Source organism: Protopterus annectens, chromosome 2.part2 (assembly GCF_019279795.1).
Source record: "Protopterus annectens isolate FY-2018-M chromosome 2.part2, PAN1.0, whole genome shotgun sequence".
NCBI classification, from domain to species: Eukaryota; Metazoa; Chordata; order Ceratodontiformes; family Protopteridae; genus Protopterus; species Protopterus annectens.
Window position 1 is genome coordinate 547155697 of NC_056730.1, and position 14059 is coordinate 547169755.

The 14059-nt window shown below is 45.4% G+C and overlaps 1 protein-coding gene across 1 annotated transcript in view; it reads right to left on the minus strand.

Moving 5' to 3' along the window:
- The window catches only part of LOC122795708 (30S ribosomal protein 2, chloroplastic-like), a 1331913-nt gene that overhangs the window by 958980 nt on the left and 358874 nt on the right, over positions 1-14059 (minus strand). The window lies entirely within an intron of this gene.

A 14059-nucleotide genomic window follows, 5' to 3' on the forward strand; every position in this document is an offset into this window, starting at 1 on the left:
ACCAATAACAAAGTTTTCCATGAAAGAAACTTGAGGTCACATGAAGAAGCTGGTTCAAAAGGTGACACTGTCAGAGCTTGCAGGACTAATAACAGGTACCATGGCTGGGTAGGTTCTCTAAATGGGGGTTTCAAATGATTTACACCTTTTAGAAAGGTCTTGCATAATTTGTGTGACATAAGGGAAGACTCTTGGACACCATTGTGAAAATTAGATATTCCGGCCAAATGAACCTGACTGGTAGAAGCAGAGAGGCCAAATTGGAATAAACTTGACAGGTATTCCAGTACCACTGGCACCGGTGTTGAAAAGGCATCTATCTGCTTTTCCTTCAGCCAAATAGTAAACCTTTTCCACTTGCTGAGATATGTATTTCTGGTGGAAGACTTATGAGATGCAATAAGAATGTCACTTACTGGGGACGAAAGACCATTCTACCTGGCAATCACAGGAAGTGGAGGAGCTAAGCTGTGAGCTTCAGGCTGTTCAAGTTGGGGTGAATCAGGTTCTGTGGATGGGAGATCAACTCCGGAGTTGGATCGAGAATCCATGGTTGATCTAGCAGGTGAGGCCATAGAAAGGGGAACCAAATTTGACGAGGCCAATATGGCGCTATGAGGATTACTTTGCTCTTCAACTGGCAGGCTTTCTTCAGGAACTGGGTAAGAGGGGGAAAAGCATAAAGTAGACCCAAGGGCCAATCGTGGATTACAGTGTCCCTGGGTGACTGTCCCCGAGGGGGAATCAGGGCAAAGTAATTGCTGCATTTGTAAGTGATAGGGGATGCAAAAAGGTCGTAGTAAGGGACACCCCAGCGGTTGAAAATCTCTGCCGCTACTAAAGGATTCAAGGGCCACTCGTGAGGTTGTAGAATGCACCTGCTGAGTGTGTCTGCTATCACGCTGGAACTCCCGGGAATGTGCGTTGTGATGAGAAAGCGGTTGGTAGCCATCATCCATTGCCATATTCTCATGGCCTCCCGGCAAAGTGGGTAAGATTTGGTTCCGCCTTGTTTGTTAATGTACCAGACTACCGCCATGTTGTCTGATTGTATCGCAATAGTCCCTGATGGCAGTAGGGGACTGAATGCTTGCAACTCTAGTAGCACTGCCCTCAGCTCTAGGACATTTATATGCAGATGGGCCTCCATTTCGGACCACGTGCCCTGGACTGTCTTTCCCTGAAAAAGCCCCCCACCCCATCAGGGAGGAGTCCGTGGTCACTGTAGCCTTGGGCTGTTGGGGGGGGGGGTAAAGAGACGAGACCATTATGACGGGTTCTGTGACATCCACCAAATTGTTTGCATCTCTGGATTCCCCAAATCTTGGATGATAGAGGGTATTGAAAGGGATACCACTGGGTGAGTAGTAGCCACTGTAGAAGCCTCATGTGGAACCTCGCAAGGGGGACAATAGTGATGGAGGCTGCCATGGAACCCAGCAGCTGGAGAACAGAATGTACCGTGGATTTTTCTCTTGAAAAGATTGGTATGAGTTGTTGTTTTATCCTTAGGATTCTGTGCTTTGGAATGGATGCTCTGCAGTTTTTTGTATTCAATAGGACCCCAATGAATTATATGGACTGAGATGGGGTCAGGTTGTATTTTTGCCAGTTTACAGTTATGCCTAGCCTTCCTGCGGTGTGAAAAGAGTATTCCAAGGCTGTTTCTAATAGATGTCTGGTGGGGGTGGTAATGTGCCAGTCGTCTACGTATGGAAACACCTGGAATCCCTGTAGTCGCAAGTGAGCTGTGACGACTGCCATGCACTTTGTGAACACTCTGGGGGCTGTAGAGAGTCCGAAGGCAGTACTCGGAACTGGTAATGACTGGCTGCCACACGGAAGCAAAAGAATTTTCTTGATGGTCTGTCCACCTTTATGTGGTAGTACACATCTTGAAGATCTATAGAGCATATCCAATCATCTTTTTCCAAGAGTGGGGGGATAGACTGAATTGTGACCATCCGGAATTTCTGTACCTTTACAAACTTGTTTAATACACTGAGATCCAAAATTGGTTTCCAGTCCCCGGTCTTTTTTGGCACCAAAAAATAGTCTTGAGTAGAATCCGGATCTTATCTGGTCTGGGGGGACTACTTGGATAACTCTTTTTCCTAGCAGCTTTGATATCTCTAATGCTGCTTCTTCCCTTTGACTGGGTGGAACATCGGTAAGGTTTCTTAGGGAGATGGGACAAAGATCGAAGGGGATATGAAAACCTCTGGTTATTATCTTTTGTACCCAAGAGTCTGTGGTAATGGTTAGCCAGGCAGAAGGGTACAAAGAGAAACGACCCCCAACTGCTTCCAGAGGAAAGCAGTTGGGCCGCACTTCAGGAACACTGCTAGGATTGACCAGAGAAGGAGTATCTGGAACCCTGGTTACGCGGATCTCCTCTGCCCCGAAAGGGGCATCTTCCATAGGAGTTTCCCCCTCTGCCTCTAGGGTAGAAATTGGCTATTGGTCACAAAAAGAACCTTGAGACTTTTTGTGCCACATCTTCCTGCTCTTCTGGTTTCTGGAGAAAGCCCGTTGAGGGGAAGAGTAACGGATGTCCACGGCAGCAAGGGTCTTACCATCCTGTTCACATCTAGCCAGTGTGTCTTTCACCTTGGGTCCAAATAATGAAAAGGCTTCAATGGGAGCGTTCAGAAAGGAAGCCTTGAAGAGTTCCGCGAGGTCACACAGGCGCATCCAGGCATGCTGTCTCATGACTATGCCTGCACCTGCTGCTCTAGCTGCTCCTTCTGATGCATGAGAAATCAGACGCATGGAGGAGTTAGATACTGATTCAAGGGTGGCTAACTGTGAGGCCACTTTGTCATGGACCTTATCAGACACAGCTCCAGCCAAAGTTTCAGAGAGCTCAAAAATTAAGTCTCTTTGAAGCCTGGTAAAATATGCCATATAATTCAGGGACCTAACCGCAAAGGATGCTGATGCAAAGGTACTCTTCATTAATCTGTCCAGTGCCCGGGACTCCTTGTTGGGCAGATGGACAGTCTAGCTCTCTTATGCCAGATTCTTTTTAGTTGCCGCCGCCACCACTATGACATCTACTGGAAGACCTTTGGACCAGTGGGGGTCAGTATCTGGAGGGGACAAGATTTTATCTGGCCTCCAGGGAATGGCTTCAACAGTGTCAGGAGCCCTCCATGCATGCTGCACGACGAGCCAGACAAGTTAGTCGGCAGGTGGCGTAACCTAGGAAATAGGGGGCCGGGCACGAAAAGCCTGCAGGAACACAGATTCTTCAGAGGTCGGGTTAGGGGGCTGCCAATCACCTCACTGTTTAAGGATTTCAAGGATATCCCCAAAGGATACCTCAGAGGGTGATCGAGGGGACCCTTCCCCATCATCAAACTCTGTGTCTTCCGTGAGGGACACTTCTGGGGAGTCCATGTGCTTCCTCTTACACGAACTCTTGTGACGAACTTCCTCAGAGGGAGATGCTGGGGAAGACAGCGCAAGATGGGCCTCCTGTGGGAGTGCATCCTAAGGCCCTTGTGCCCGGTGTCCGCTAGGGGTGACTTGTGTGAGTTGCGGGCCAGAGGACGACGGAAAACCTGGTGGCACAGAATCGCCTACAGCAGCAAGAGCCTTCTCCATAAGTTGAAAGGCTGGTCCACCTAAGGAGGGGTGGGAGCCTACAGTCACCCCTCCCTCAAGCAAGCCAGCCTACCGACTAGGAGTCTCCAGATGGCCATGGGACACAGGGGAAACCGTGCCAAGCTAGCATCTTGAGAAGTGACAGGAGTAAGTGTCTCTCCTGCCAAAAAGGCAGCTGCAGTTCCTTAGTAAGGTCTACAAAAGGAGCCACAGCAGGGGAAATCTGTGCTCCAGGAAGGGGTTTAAAGGCTGAAGATGACGGAGGAGAACAAGTAGGGATTTCTGAGGAAAAATGTTCCCCTCCATAGGAGGGATAGGTCTTGGGAGGTAGGATTCCTCTAGCTGAAAGCAATTGGTCCACAATGCGTGCCACATCATGTTCAGAGAAACTTCTAGTGGATCTCATGGACATAGCTGATGGGGAGTCAGGTCTATCTGTAGTAATTTGAGAGCCTGCAAAGAGTTCTTTAAAAGGAGAATAAGTCGTAACAGCAGGTAGGATAGGTGTCTGCACCGAAGGCAACGGTACTGTAATGGCTTGTACTATTGGTGTCTGCACCGACAGAGTTGTCGGTGCCAAGAACACAGCCTGCACTGACAAGGTCAGTGCTGTAGCAGTAGTTGGCACCGTAATCGGTGCCGAGAGTCTGCGCCGACAAAGTAGTACTTGGAACCGACTGGACATTCGGTGCCGAGAGCACTGTCGGTGTCGAAGAAGGTACAGGCGCCAGAAAATCCCCCGATGTCGTAGCAGTCTGCATCGACTGTATGGTCAGTGCCAGTGAAAGGGTCTCAGCCGAGGAGCCCCTCGGTCCCAATGTTGCCTGAAGCACACTCAGTGCCATTGTAGGAGTTGGTGCCGATGGCTTCGGACCTGTAGGTCTTGGCTCTGAAAGCCTCGGAGCCAAAAAAGTCCGTTCAGAAGATGACAATTTAACTTTCTTTGGTCTTGGTTCCTGGGGGTCCCCAGCAGGTGAAGAAGGAAGAGACTTAGTCTTCTTTAGGTTGTCTTTCTTTCTATGGGAGCTAGGAAGGGATGAAGCCTCCAACCAATAAATAGCCTCTGTAAAATGGGTTTTCATAATACCCTTTACAATAAGTTTGTTTTTCCTCTCTAAGAGGGTACGGGTTGAAAAACTTTTACAAATCCCACAAGGTGGGTCGACAGTTAAGTGAGGTTCACCCAAGCAGTACACACATAGGGCATGTGAGTAACTTGCTGCCACAACTAGTACACCTCTTAAAATCCGGACATCCTTTCTTTTCTGCCATGATAGGTGAGAGAAAAACAGATAGAAGGGAAAGGAAAAGGGAAAGTAGAGTACCAGTTATGGTACACAGGATACTCGAAGGTATGAGGGGAAAGATTACAAACGATGGTAAAACAGATACCAACAAGATAAGAAAAAGGTTAAACACATATCAAAACAGAGTCGCTAGACGCGATAGGGTAAGAGACAACTATAAAAAATAAATTTCCTTGAAGAAAGGTAAATTTACGAGGTAATATGTCAAGAAAAGTAACTTAGCTCAAGAGCAGTGGCTTGACAGGACTGAATGGCAACGCGGCAAATGAAATCTGAGGTGAGAGGGGAATTCTGCGTAAGAGTTCAGCTCGAGAGTTTGTGGCTGGCATGAGCTTGGAAGATGGCCGGCTCGGTTCCGAGGTCGGAACAGACTACCCAGACGTAAGGAATGAACGAGGATTAACAACATCAGATCTGGTATTATTCTTTTAATTGTTTTAATATTTTCTGTTCTAAAGACTGTAATCGCAAAGTCTTGGATCACACCTGCACGTGAAATGCCACTTGTACCTGATGAATGAAAACTCAAATCACTACAGATGAAGCATATTTATCAAATTACGAAAAATCTAAATATAATTGCATATTTTATGACACTAATAGTGTCAGATGAGGGAGTCTGTTAGAGAAAAATGTATCTCTCATGATTATTCTTCACAAAAAAGAAGTTATGTACTCACCATAACGTTCCATGTTTGTAGTCCATCTCGCCCATCATTCTTACATATGGGTTTGGAGCTGATCCTCTGCTCCGACTCGGCCTATTACAAAGCTCAAAGTCCCCTAGTTGGCTCATGGCTAGGTAGGTATCCCATACTGCACCAGTACAATTCTCAGATCTTGTTTGCTGCTAAACTATAGAAAAATAAAAATAAAGGTTATCCAGAAAGAACAGCAATAATGAAAGGTCTCCACCCTACCAAAGGTAACAATATCCTGTCTCCAGATCCTTCCAGGATGGGGGTAGGTGGGTGGGTTTGTAAGAATGAAGGGTGAGATGGACTACAAACATGGAATGTCATGGTGAGTACATAACTTCTTTATGTTCTGTAGTCCTATCTCACCTTTATTCTTACATATGGGACAGCGTCCCTAGCACCTTACTCTCGGGTGGCTCACAGGAATATACTCCTGAGTAATGTGGAACCAAAGCAGGCTCTACCCCTTGAGGTCAAATCCAATTTGTAATGAGTAATAAAGGTATGAGGGGTAGCCCAAGTTGCTGCTGCACAAATACTGTCAATTGGAACTCTGGCTTGGAAGGCAGCAGATGTGGACAGGGATGTTGTAGAATGAGCCTTACTTCTGAACGGCAGAGTCTTTCCATTGGAGGAGTAAATGGAGGAAATACAGCTCGAAATCCAATTAGATAGGGTCACTTTAGAGACTGGCAGACCTATTCTAGACTCAGAAAAGGATACGAAGAACTGATCTGCCTTTCTGAATTCCTTAGTCCTGTGAAGGAAGAACCATAATTGCCTCTGAACATCAAGTTGATGAAATTTGTATTCTGCAGTGTTGGAATGATTAAAGAAAAATACAGGTAATTCAATAGTCTGTAGCATTGTTACCTCACAGCAAGAGGTTCTCCCGTTCAATTCTCAGCTTGGCTTTGGGAGTGCCTTCTGTGTGGAGTCTGCATGTCCTCCCCGCGGTTGGGTAGCATTCGAAAGACATGCGTGTGTAAATGGGTGTGCCTTCCTTGAAGGTTGGGCGTTGAGCTGGCACCTCGGCGTTTCGTAAAAAAATCTACTGCCAATCATTAGCGGACCGGAGTTCCGCTGTGGCAACCCCTTACCAGGAAAAGCCGAAAGACAAACAACAACAGGTAATTTGATAGTCTGGTTCAAATTAGTCTGAGAGCAAACTTTAGGATAAAGGAAGGATTTATATGAAGGGAAACTCTGTTTTTGTGGAAAATCAAATAAGGAGGCTTAACTGACACTACTTGTAACTCTGATACCCGTCTAGCTGATGTGATAGCTACTGGAAACAAGGTCTTCCAAAACAGAAACTTCAATTGACACGAATGTGCAGGTTCAAAGGGTGGGGAAGTTAGCTTGGACAGAACGAAGTTAAGATCCCAAGGAGATAAAGGTTCCTGAAAGGGAGGTCTGAGGAAAGTAGTGCCTTTAAGGAAGGTTTTACATAATCTGTGGGACATCAGATTAGATTCATGTTGACCCAAATGAAAGTTAGATATCGCTGCCAATTGTACCCTAATTTTGGCAGCAGCTGATCCCTGATGGAAAAGTTCAGACAAAAATTCTAACACCACAGGGATAGATGCTGTGTAAGGATCTACATTTCTTTCTTTTGCCCAGACAGAAAACCTTCTCCATTTGCTAGTGTATAACTTAGTGGAAGGTTTATGCAAAGATGTAAGGATGTGGGTCACAGCAAGTGAAAGATCATGAAGCCTGACTAGGGATGGAAGTGGAGCAGCCACACTGGAATGGAAGTTGAGGGTGTGGAGGCAGAGGTGAAGGGAGCCTGACATGTGTGTCAAGAGGTCTGGCACTGGGTCCAGAGTCCATGGATCGTCTAGTAGATGAGGCCCGAGAAAGGGGAACCAAATATGGAGAGGCCAGTAAGGAGTGATGAGAATTATCTTGCTTCCCAATAGCTTTGCTTTCTGTATCACTTTGGATATGAGCGGAAAGGGAGGGAATGCATAAAGGAGTCCCGGGGGCCAATTGTGAACAAGTGTGTCTCTCGGTGACTCCCCCAGAGGGGGGATAAGGGAGAAATAGCTGCTGCATTTGGCGTTGATCAGGCTGGCAAAGAGATCGCAGCAAGGCTGTCCCCATTTGCAGAAGATCTGTTCCGCTACTTCCTGATTCAGAGACCACTCGTGAGGCATCAAAATTGCCCTGCTGCGCTTGTTGGCTATGACACTGTTTATCCCTGGGATATGCATTCCTACTAGAAAGTGTTGGGAAGATATCACCCACTTCCAAACACAAAGAGCCTCCCGACAAAGGGGGTAAGATCTGGTTCCTCCTTGCTTGTTTAGATACCATACCACTGACATATTATTCGATTGGATTGTTATTGTCCCTAGTGGAAGAAAGTCGTGAAGTGCTTGCAACACTAGAAGCACTGCTATCATCTCCAGGACAATGATATGCAGGTGAACCTCATGATCTTGCCATGTGCCTTGGACAGTCCTGCCTAGATAATGCCCCCCACACCCTATCTGTGAGGCATCCGTGGTCACAGTAGCAACGAGTTGGCGAGGGAGGAATGGAGTGCCTGTTGTCAGCTGATCGGGTTGAATCCACCAATGAAGGTCCTTTTTGCAAGACTCTGTTATGAGAATATAGTGAGATAGAGACAGTTGTTGCAGGGACCACTGGGAAAATAGAAGCCATTGGAGTATTCGCATATGCAATCTGGCTAGAGGGACTAGAGTTATGAAGGAGGTCATGGTCCCTAAGAGTTTCAGCACTGTTGTTGCCTTGACTTTCTGTAGAGGAAGTAGACTGAGAATTTGTTGCCTGAGGTTTTGAATTTTGTCTGCAAGTAGACGAGCTAGCATGGCGACTGTGTCTATTTCTGTACCTATAAAAGTCACAAATTGAGAGGGCAATAAGGCAGACTTTTCCCAATTTATTGTAATCCCCAGCAGGAAACAGAGCTTGATGGTCGAATCTCTGGTTTGTAGGAGTAGGTGCCTGGTGGTGGCGGTCAGGAGCCAGTCGCCCAGGTATGGAAACACTTGGAATCCACGACATCTCAGGTGAGGTGTCACTACTGCCATGCATTTGGTGAACACCCTGGGGGCAGTGGTGAGACCAAAGGGCAGAGCATGAAATTGGTAATGACTGGCTCCCAGCTGGAAGCGTAGATGACTCCTCGATGCTCTGTCCATTTTTATATGGTAGTACGCGTCTTGGAGGTCTTTGGAGCACATACAATTGTCTTTCCCTAACAGAGGGAGTATAGACTGCACTGTCACCATCCGGAACTTGGCCTTTTTTATGGATTTATTTAGTTTGCTGAGGTCCAAGATGGGTCTCCAGTCCCCTGTTCGTTTTGGCACTAAAGATAATCTGGAGTAAGTTCCGAATCCTATCTGGTCTGCAGGGACGGTTTTGATGACTCTCTTTGAAAGTCACTTTTGCACTTCTACAGTTGCTTGATCCCTGTGATTGGGTGGAACATCCGGGATCTTCTTGGGAGTGTGGGGTGGAAGAGAAAAGGGTATGGAGTATCCTCTGGTGATTATTCTTTGTACCCATTTGTCTTGGGTGATGTTTAGCCAGGCCTCCAGATACAAAGATAGGCGACCCCCGACTGGCTCCAGAGAAGCACAGCCGGGCCCCACATCAGGGATGCTGATAGGGACGGCCTCAAAAAGAATCTCAGCCACCCTGGTTTTGCAGACCCCCCCGCCTCTAGGGTGGCGTCTACCATTAACTCCTCCTCCTCTACCTCTGAAGGAGGAATCACCCTGTGCATCTGGGAAAAATCTCTGGGACTTCTTGAACTACGTCTTACCACCTCTCTGACCCTTGGGATATGGTCTAGAAGGGACGGTAAAACGTACTCCCACGTCAGAGAGAGTTTTCCCTTCTTGTTCGCACCTGGTGAGTGTATTTTTTACCTTGGGTCCAAACAGAGAAGAACCGTCAAAGGGGCATTGGTAAAGGTCGACTTGAAAGGCTACGCAAAATTACATAAGCACATCCAGGAGTGTCTATTAAGGGAAACTGCTGAACCCGCTGTCCAGCTCGCTCAGTCGGCTGCATGGGAGTTCACTATAGAATTTAAGGTGGACAACTGAGCAGTCGCCTTCTCAGGGATACCTGCAGTAGATGTACCTTGAAGTGCATCTCCTAACTCTTTGAGAAGATCTCTCTGAAGCCTAATAAAATGTGTATGCTAGTTCAGCGATCTGAGGGTAAAAGCCGCTGAGGAGAAGATACGCTTCCCGTATCTATCCATCATTTGAGACTCCTTGTTCGGCAGATGGACAAATGAAGAAGTCTCCGCTAGCTCCTCCTTAGTGGCTGCCTCCATCACCATGGCATCTACAGGCACGCCCCCTTGGACAAAAACTGTTTCTCTTTTCGGGCCGAAAGAAATTTACTGGGTCTTCTGGGGACTGGCTCTACGGCATCAGGAGTCTCCCACACCTTTCGACTAACCAAGTCCAAAAGTTCGTCAAAAGGTGGAGACACCCAAGAGGGTAAAGGTTGAGACCCGAAAGCCTTCAGGTACACTGACTCCTCATCAGAAGGGGTGACAGTGGGCCAGCTGCCTCTCTGCTTTAGGATTTCTAGAATGTCTACAAAGGAGACATCATCAGAGGACGACTTGGGGGACCCTTCTGACTCCTCGAGGTCAGTGTCTGAGGTGATAAGACTCATCCGGGGAGTCTACATGCTTCCTCTTTTGCATGTTCTCTTCCAACGGAACTCCTTAGAAGTGTATTCTAGGGAGGTCTCGGAAGACTGGGGGCCACCCAACGGGGGCTCCTGAGGCTGCGGGTCTGTGCTGTCAAGAGAGAGAGAAGGTGCTGAGACAGAGGTCAGTGCTTGAGGGGGAGGAGTATCGGTACGTTTGCACAGAGCTGATGAGCGGGACAGCATGCTCCTCATCATCTCAAAAGCAGATCTCTCAGGCTCCGAAAATAACCCCGGTTCCAAGGAAACAGAGGTGGTCCTCGGCTCCAGAGCGACATGCTCCGAGATGGATGTAGGGTCCGAGCTCACCCTAGCTGATGCACCAAGAGGGAGACTCGACACTGAAGAGGTTTGGGTCCAAGTGTCTCTGTCAGGGCTGACCGGTGAGCTTTGGCTTCTAGACACCACGGACAGCACGAAGGTGTCGGAGCGGAACTTGGCTCCGAGACAGCCACAAGGGGAGCTGGAACCGTGGGTTCCAAGACAAGTGGCACTGAAATCTCCGGCTCTAAAGGCGCAACTCGGCTCGGAGGAGGAACCACAACAGGGAGAATGGACTCAGATGGCTCCGGGACCGATTGGGTCGGAGCCAACAACAATTTGTGCAAAAAAGGTGACTTCAGGAGTCTAAGCACTCCTCTCTCCACATCTTCTTCTGACAGGCTCTTGGAGGATCTGAATGACAGGGTAGGTGATCTGGATCTCTGTAAAACTAGAGATCTTAAGGTTGGGGAGACCGTCAAAAGATCTGTGGACCGGCTCCGATGCAATTTTTCAGAAGTCAGCTCCAAAAGGTTTAAGGCCAACACTGCAGTGTCCACATCGACCGGCTCTGAGGACAGTGGAGCCGAGGAGGTAGAAGTTTTATCAAGTTTGAATGTTTTCTGAGGAGGTTCCGATTCACTAGTCGGCGCCAGAGAATATCTCTTGGCAGACCTGACCTTTTCTTTTCTGGATGAATGGGACTTAGATGAAGAAGAAGAACTTGCTAAGTCTTCCTCGAAGGAAGGCTTGAGGAGAATTTTCAGAATTAACTTGTTCTTTCGCTCCTGGAGAACTCTGGGGCTAAAGGAGTGGCAGAAGGGACATGTTTCCTGCAAGTGAATGGCTCCGAGGCAATAAACACAATTACTGTGGCCATCTGTAATTGACATCTGCTGGGAGCACTTTATGCATTTTTTAAACCCCTAAAGTTTTTGATCTTTGGACTCTTTAGACATATCTACTCAGAGCTCTATAAACAAAGAGAAGGAAAACAAGCCCCTCTAATTTAAACGGGCCTCACCCTAAGACAAGTACACAACAAACACAATGAGGACTAGGTCCTCTAACTTAAACTGGCTTAGCCCTAAAGCACACAAACACAAACAAGAAACTAAAGAGGATTAGGTTGTCTAACTTAAACGGGCCTAGCCCTGTTAGAAAAATTCAAAGATAACATAGGACTAGGTCCTCTAACTTAAACAGACCTAGCTGGATGAAAGCTAAGCCGGAGAAAAAAACAAACTTATGCAGCAGGCAAAGTAAGAGACAATTAACACTGCACCCAATCTTCTATCTATAAAAATGAAAAAACAAGGCCCTAATACAAACGCGGACCTACAGAGATATAAACTGTGTCAAAACTAGTGCAAAAAACACTGCACACAATATAATGTATGAAAAAAAAAAGCAAAAAACAAGGTCCTAAAACAAACGCCAACTTACTTAATCTTAAATGTATTAGAAACTAGCACACAGGATACCACACAGAGAACAACAAGGCCAAGCGGCCAACAAGTTCTGAAAAACTAACTAAATAAACAGCAAAAACACTTCTAAACACTATCTAAAAGATAACTAACTCTAATATCAATTATAACAAGCTAAAGATTTGGTAAAGGTGAATAATAATGAAAAAGTTTTGAACTTAGCCATGGCCAAGCAAGATGCACTTCTGAACTCGCAGACGCAGCAAATGAGATCTGGGGATTGTACTAGTGCACTATGGGATACCTACCTAGCCATGAGCCAACTAGGAGACTTTGAGCTTTGTAATAAGCCAGGTCAGCTCCGAACCCATATGTAAGAATGAAGGTGAGATAGGACTACAGAACATTGCATATTAACTTACAATTTCTTCACTAACATGTTTGATGAATTATTTAATATTTGTTCATGTTAAAAACGATATGTAGTATAGATACATAGTTATGCAAATCACAATTACTTATTATAGTTCCGAGTGTTTCACAACTGCATTCTTATATCAAGCTGCAAGAGTATTAACAGATGACTGAATGTAAAAAAAAAAGTGCTGAATGAGTTAAGAGATGTTGCACAGACTGGTTTCTGAAAGCAAGAAAGAACACACTGTATGTAAGCTCTGACCTTCCCAGGCTGGGATGGATAGTTACAAGGAATGTTGGGGAGTTAGGATGTACTGGTACTAAAATGTACAAGGTCAGGAAACAAGACTGCTTAACAAGCCAGGTGGCCTGTACTTTTCTAAAACATTACTGGCACTAAAAAACATGATTGTTCACGTGCATTAAGCGAGAAGCACAAGGATCTGCAGAAATCCTATTTGACCACGTCAGTATTCTGCATGCATGTTACTGATAAGAAATTAAATACAGAGCGTGTATTTTTTCAGCTTGGTGAGACTGATTTTAAATTGTGTAGATAGACTCCCAGCACTGACGTATGTGGATTTAAATAAAAAGAAAATGTTTTGCACATCCTGAAGAGTTATTCTTGACTCAAGACTAAAGGTAATTAATGTTATTTATGTGTATTTTAAACTGCACTTTAACAGTATAAATATAGAAAGTAGGCAGGGGGCTGGAATTTATTGGAAAAAATAGCAAAGGAACCACAAGCTATCAGGGGCGAATAACCATTGACAGAAAGGTAATAGAGGGGGATGATGCCAAGTGAAAGTTTGGACTGCAGGATAATTACTATAGTACAGTTATCATGCAATATTTTATATACCAATCAATCAGAAGAGATTAGAAAAGGTTGGAATGACAGACTGGAAAAGCAAGTTACAAAGGAATAGTGGGAGGACATCTGCATGGCTCCCAAACATACAACAAAATCTAAAAGTTTTACGATTTTTGCATGGAAGTGTTATACCCCAAGAAGACTTCAGAGAATAGTTCATCAGATAAGACAGCAATTGCTGGAGGTGGGATGGAAAAGAGAGGTAACTGGGATTTTTTTTGGTGGGGAATGTAATAAGTTAATTGGGAATTTTTGGGGGGGATGCAATGAGTTAACTGGGATTTTTTTTGGGGGGGTGTAATGAGTTGGCAGATTTTAAAAATTTCACACATAGCACTTAAGCACTTTGTCAGAAATGTTAAAGTAATCAAATGACTAAACACACAAACGGATACTTTTCAGCTAAGATATAAGATCTGAATTACATAGACACAGTGAGACCTTGCTAAGTTTAATGCTACTGTTTTCCAAAAAGAACAAATACCTGAAAATGGAATTCAAGACGTAAACCAACCATAAAAAATATTGAATACTGTAAAGGAGATAAAAGAACTGGAAGTGGGATCTTTAAAAAGGGAAGGAGCAAATTACTAAGAAATAAATGGAAATCGTGTGAATAAAATTTAAGGAAACTTAAGACTCGAGTGAATAACTGTAAAAAAAAAAAAATAAACACGCATATATAATGCATGAAGTTAATGAACATTTTTTATTTTTTTTTTCTATAACTGCATGTATACCCAT